Raw genomic sequence first — 7,097 nt, 5'->3', positions numbered from 1 at the left:
GGGATGGGAGGTAGGTTAAAAATAAAAATTTGATATGGGTACCAAATAAAAGGTAATTAAAATATCTTTTGACTACAATATTAAATATCACATTAAGTGGTCGGATCTAAAATATTCAATATGGATATCAAACTAAAAGATTAAAATATTTTTTGACTATAATGTTCATTATCACCTTAAGTGGGCAGGTCTAAATCTCATGAGGTTAAAATTTGTAAAACAAATATAATATAAAAATTGAATATGGAGATCTCCCTACCATATTAGTCATTTCATAATTTATAATAAAATAATATGTTCAGTCAAGTTTAGTTATGTGGCCCTATAATGGCATTCATCTAAAATTATTTTATTGTATATTTATAAATGGTGGAGGTTGGGCTTACAGAATATTAAATAAATTTGATTAAAATCAATATTTTCTACAATTCCTACTCATCAAAAAAAGGGTAAATTTCTGATTTATCTATCAACAAATTAAGGATCAAATTCTGATTCCCTATCATTCTTGATGGGCTATCAGCTAGTATGTTACAAATAAATCAATTTTGGGATAAAAAATATTTTATATTTTGATACAGTCTAAGCATAAAAGCTCTTAAGAGCAGTTGTGTATACAATTTTTATGTATATTCGTCAACTATCTAATTATACCATTGATAATTTGAATGTTGTGATAATATTTTAAATTATAAAAGCCAGTTTTTATACCATTTCAATATAAAATGATTACCTCCGTGTAGTGTAGTGTATCCACCGTTGATGTAGATTTAATTACTGGTGAAGCTGGTAATGGGCCCTAGTTTTCCTCCCCAGATAATCTCTTACGATTTATTATTTCTAAAGGAAGGATTTTTATCAATTATTTTCGTTCGTTCTGAAATTATTTAATTATTGTAAAGAAAAATCATGAATCTAAAATTTTCTCATCATCATTCATAAAAATTCATAGAACGTCATTTAGTTTTTTATATACTTGCATTGCAAGCTTTTAGTTTTGCTTGCTTAATTTATATTATTTATATAATGATAATTTTTAATTTTCATAGGACTTTATGGTATATAATTTATGTTCAATAAAATATTTTTCGCTCTTAAAAAAATTCTTCATCCCATTTTGCATTTACAGTTACACTATTCGATGTATTATACACTGCCAATTTATCAGGATATGTGCTGAGCTAAAGCCAATATGCGATTTCTTTCCAAATTGTGTTAATGTAGAAAAGCGCGGGTATATATATTATATAAATATAAAGGGTGAGGGGCTAGGGCTATAAGATGATTTTAGCTAAAATCCTAAAATTCAAAAGTTATTCAGTGTAAGAGTATAAATGTTGTAATTTTATTTTTTAAAAGTTTCTTCCAATTTAAGAAAATAATATATAATATTTTGATTCAGTTCACCTCATTATAAGGTAAATAATATGAGTTACAGGAAATATGTATTCAATATTAGATGCACTTGTATGTCCCAGGAGATTTTATTGTCATATCACTGTTGGGAAAATGCTTGTAAATTCGTAAATTCGTGTCTTCGTTTTGATTTATGCTGGAACGCTAAAACTTTATTAGAAAAAAAACAAAAGAAATTCAATCGATTCAAAAATAACACTTCTTCTGCCAATAAAAAACAGGGAAAGAAAATATTAGCTCATAATCCTTTTAATTGTTCCTGCGAAAAGTGGGGCCCTAAGCGAGAGGTTTCGTGTTATATTCCGCCATCCAATCAAGATGAAAATTCGATGCAGAATAAAATGCCAAGAGATAATAAAATTGGTAAATACATATTATACTCACTTTCTTTTACAATGCTAATGTTAGTAATTGGAGGTTCAATCTTCTTGATCCATTTCATGTTGCTTCAGAGGAAAAAAAAATTAGAAACCGAAAGTATAACAAAGGAGGCGGATAAAAGACGCACTGAAATTCTTATGGAGGCCTCTAAGAATATGTATAGTGATGAGAATTTGGAGGGGCCTAAAGATGAATTACCTACAATGTCTGATATTAAAAAGAAAAGAAAACTTAAACAATCGTGCAAAAGTAATCCAGGTGAAATTATGATCTCTAAACTGATAGATAGCTTATAGGGAAAAGGTATGTTTTAAATTTATAAATATATATTTATTAAATAATTAGACGCTTCTACACTAAACCCTTTAATGTTCTAAACAGATACTTCTACACAATATCCCTTAACTCAATGATATATTACTTTCGCCCCACTATCACTTGATATTACACTCCCCTTCTTATTTATTCTAATGTCAATAGATTCACTCCCCACCCCCTTTTAATGATGATCTTGAGTTATACCCCCTCTATCGTATGCTATAGATATACCCACTAATCACCGGTCGTATATTATGTTATGCAAATTAATTTTTTTTTAGTTTTGTTTAATATTAAATATGCAAATAAAAATTGAATAGTATAATGATAAAATGGAATTATATTTAATTAAAGAATTTAAGTATTTATTCGGCCATAGTTTTTTTTTAAATACTCAATTTTACCGTTTATATTTGAATTTTTTTTTCTGTGCATTAAATATTTGATAATAATGATTCTAAATATTAATTAATCAAAATTTTGATTCTCTTCTCTCTTCTCTTCTCTTCTCTTCTCTTCTCTTCTCTTCTCTTCTCTTCTCTTCTCTTCTCTTCTCTTCTCTTCTCTTCTCTTCTCTTCTCTTCTCTTCTCTTCTCTTACAGATATTTACATTGGAATATGATATTCATCAAAAATTTTTATTTGGAATTGACGTTAATAATTTTAAAAAATTTCTCTAGAGGCAGCAAACATTGACGCAAATAATGCCGACATAAATTTCACCTCACCACATTTAGGAAATCTCAGTACCCTACGAGGAAATATGACGAGAACGTATACCAACGCTACACAAACATATTCTGAAATTAATATTGTACAAATATTCAACATAGACAAAATATATTATAAAAAGGAAAAATACTTGTAAATTTAATAAAGTTAGCACTCTCCAGTCAGTTAAAGAGAAACTTTCTCCGACCATGAGGGATATGGAGGGAGACGTTTCCCCGATCTAAGGAGCAATGTACAAATGCACACAATAGATTGACAATTCATTATTTAAAATGTATTTATGTATGTACCTACATAGGAGACATTTGTAGAATGTTGCACTAAAACATGATATTTTAACCTATTATATTTATAATAGAACCAATTAATAATTTTTTAACATTGGGCGGTTGGGTTGAATAAATTTTTAGATAAAAGGGCAGGTGGGTGAATTTAAAATACAAACCGGGAGCATCGTGTATAAATTTTTTAAAACAATACAGGGCTGGCGTTTGGGTTAAAACTCGCGATTGCAGATAGTTTACTTTTTTGTAAAAATATTTATATGGTAAGTAAAAAATGAATTTTTGATTTATTGGAGAGGGAGGGGAAATAAAATTTTTAAAGGTCGTATTGTCATTCAGGAAAAAGCGCGAAAATTTGCTGCAATGCACTAATTTACTAAATGGATATCCTATTTGTGTCAGGAATTATCTACGTTAATAATTTGTTTTAATTATTTATTAATTAAAAATGTATATTTGTTGTTTTATGAGTTAAATTGATATTTCCCATCTACTCCGAAGATCTTACCATTACTCTGGGAAATAATAAAAAGTGAGACTTTTACTTAATTCTAAATCCCTTAGATCGTATGAACATTTGTGAAAAAACGTCAAATGACCTAAAATGGCCACAAATATATTTGAAGCGATTATAAAATTGTATAATTTTAAACGTTGTAACAGATTTGGCAAATAAATTAAAAAATGCTTTTTATTTTAAATTAAATTTAAATGGCTAAATGGTAATTAATATTTATATTAATACAAGAACAGTATATATTAAAATAGCAGATAATTTACAATATTTTAGCAAACTCTTAATGCTCTAGATCCATTAATATATAATAGACAGCACAATTGTATTATAAATATATCTTTGATATATAACATCATTAAAATTTATATGAAATATCTCATAATAAAATTTTTAATTAATATATAAAAATGCAATCTCTTTTTTTGCATGATAATGTATAAATTGAATTAAATTTTTCTTAGAATAGATAATATTATTGTTGTATTTTGATTTGATCAAACTAACCATTTGATTATTAGAATTTGTATAATAGCTTTGTTTAAAAATGATATAAATAGCAGATAATTTACAATATTTTAGCAAACTCTTTATTATAAATATATCTTTGATATAACATTATTAAAATTTATATGAAATATCTCATAATAAAAATTTTAATTAATATATAAAAATGCAATCTCTTTTTTTTGCATGATAATGTATAAATTGAATTAAATTTTTCTTAGAATAGATAATATTATTGTTGTATTTTGATTTGATCAAACTAACCATTTGATTATTAGAATTTGTATAATAGCTTTGTTTAAAAATGATATAAATAGCAGATAATTTACAATATTTTAGCAAACTCTTTATTATAAATATATCTTTGATATAACATTATTAAAATTTATATGAAATATCTCATAATAAAATTTTTAGTTAATATATAAAAATGTAATCTCTTTTTTTTGCATGATAATGTATAAATTGAATTAAATTTTGTTAGAATAGATAATATTATTGTTGTATTTTGATTTGATCAAACTATATTGAACCATTTGATTATTAGAATTGAATAATAGCTTTGTTTAAAAATGATATAAATAGCAGATAATTTACAATATTTTAGCAAACTCTTTATTATAAATATATCTTTGATATAACATTAAAATTTATATGAAATATCTCATAATAAAAATTTTAATTAATATATAAAAATGCAATCTCTTTTTTTTGCATGATAATGTATAAATTGAATTAAATTTTTCTTAGAATAGATAATATTATTGTTGTATTTTGATTTGATCAAACTATATTGAACCATTTGATTATTAGAATTTGAATAATAGCTTTGTTTAAAAATGATATAAATAGCAGATAATTTACAATATTTTAGCAAACTCTTTATTATAAATATATCTTTGATATAACATTATTAAAATTTATATGAAATATCTCATAATAAAAATTTTAATTAATATATAAAAATGCAATCTCTTTTTTTGCATGATAATGTATAAATTGAATTAAATTTTTCTTAGAATAGATAATATTATTGTTGTATTTTGATTTGATCAAACTAACCATTTGATTATTAGAATTTGTATAATAGCTTTGTTTAAAAATGATATAAATAGCAGATAATTTACAATATTTTAGCAAACTCTTTATTATAAATATATCTTTGATATAACATTATTAAAATTTATATGAAATATCTCATAATAAAAATTTTAATTAATATATAAAAATGCAATCTCTTTTTTTTGCATGATAATGTATAAATTGAATTAAATTTTTCTTAGAATAGATAATATTATTGTTGTATTTTGATTTGATCAAACTAACCATTTGATTATTAGAATTTGTATAATAGCTTTGTTTAAAAATGATATAAATAGCAGATAATTTACAATATTTTAGCAAACTCTTTATTATAAATATATCTTTGATATAACATTATTAAAATTTATATGAAATATCTCATAATAAAATTTTTAGTTAATATATAAAAATGTAATCTCTTTTTTTTGCATGATAATGTATAAATTTTTGTTAGAATAGATAATATTATTGTTGTATTTTGATTTGATCAAACTATATTGAACCATTTGATTATTAGAATTGAATAATAGCTTTGTTTAAAAATGATATAAATAGCAGATAATTTACAATATTTTAGCAAACTCTTTATTATAAATATATCTTTGATATAACATTATTAAAATTTATATGAAATATCTCATAATAAAAATTTTAATTAATATATAAAAATGCAATCTCTTTTTTTTGCATGATAATGTATAAATTGAATTAAATTTTTCTTAGAATAGATAATATTATTGTTGTATTTTGATTTGATCAAACTATATTGAACCATTTGATTATTAGAATTTGAATAATAGCTTTGTTTAAAAATGATATAAATAGCAGATAATTTACAATATTTTAGCAAACTCTTTATTATAAATATATCTTTGATATAACATTATTAAAATTTATATGAAATATCTCATAATAAAAATTTTAATTAATATATAAAAATGCAATCTCTTTTTTTTGCATGATAATGTATAAATTGAATTAAATTTTTCTTAGAATAGATAATATTATTGTTGTATTTTGATTTGAACAAACTATATTGAACCATTTGATTATTAGAATTTGAATAATAGCTTTGTTTATTTGCACTCTTTGTTTTGCCTAGTTTTCTAAAAAAATTAATTATTATATGCAAATTAAATAATATATACTTTACAATTTTCTTATTGATAATTGTTGCGATTTAGCATTAATCTCTTGGATTTTCATAATTATTTTGGGAACAAACTACTTTGGGAACGAACTATTTTTTTTGGGAACGAACTATTGCAATTACGACAAAAAACCTATTTCCTAAATTTTCATACGAATTAGAGGGACGATACCAGTAAATCAATATGTGAAATAAAGATGAATCAAGATTATAATTTATAATTTTTTGTATTTTATTTTTTAAAAACCAAAAAATAATTTGTTGTAAAATACTACTAGTTTCTGTCACAAATGCTTTATTCTGATGACAACTAAAGAATTTTAATGACCCACATAGGCGTTATCAAGATTTTTCTAGAAGAGGGGGGGGGGGGTGATCACCGAGTCTCTCACACATGAATTTGAAGTAATTACATTTATTTTTAAATATCAATATGGAAAGATACATATAGCGAATCCTCTTAGGGTTCAGTTTTAAAACTTTTATTTTATATACAGATCATATCTTAACTTCTCTGACTGATTTACATATGCTGATTAATTGATAATTGATAAAAGAAAAATTCGGCAGTTTAATCAACAAAATAAACGTTACAAAGATCGTGAATCCATTATATAAAAAATTTCAATCACTATATATAATATTTTTATTCTTCTTTAAATCTAGTTGCATTAAAAACTTTATGAGTGAGTAAAATTTTAATGGATTTTCT

The 7,097-nt window shown here is 23.5% G+C and overlaps 1 long non-coding RNA gene across 1 annotated transcript; it reads left to right on the top strand.

Annotated features, from left to right (window-relative positions):
- The first annotated feature begins 1,490 nt into the window (after positions 1-1,490).
- On the top strand, positions 1,491-2,993 carry LOC135922220 (uncharacterized). The gene is made up of 3 exons (XR_010570790.1): positions 1,491-1,779; positions 1,825-2,100; positions 2,796-2,993. It is a non-coding gene; the product is annotated as an uncharacterized LOC135922220 (long non-coding RNA).
- The last annotated feature ends 4,104 nt before the right edge of the window (positions 2,994-7,097 follow it).

This window comes from Gordionus sp. m RMFG-2023, chromosome 1 (genome assembly GCF_954871325.1).
Source record: "Gordionus sp. m RMFG-2023 chromosome 1, tfGorSpeb1-WG-v2, whole genome shotgun sequence".
Classification (NCBI taxonomy): domain Eukaryota; kingdom Metazoa; phylum Nematomorpha; class Gordioida; order Chordodea; family Parachordodidae; genus Gordionus; species Gordionus sp. m RMFG-2023.
Note: the sequence above shows the minus strand (reverse complement) of the source record. Positions and strands in the feature narration are given on the sequence as shown.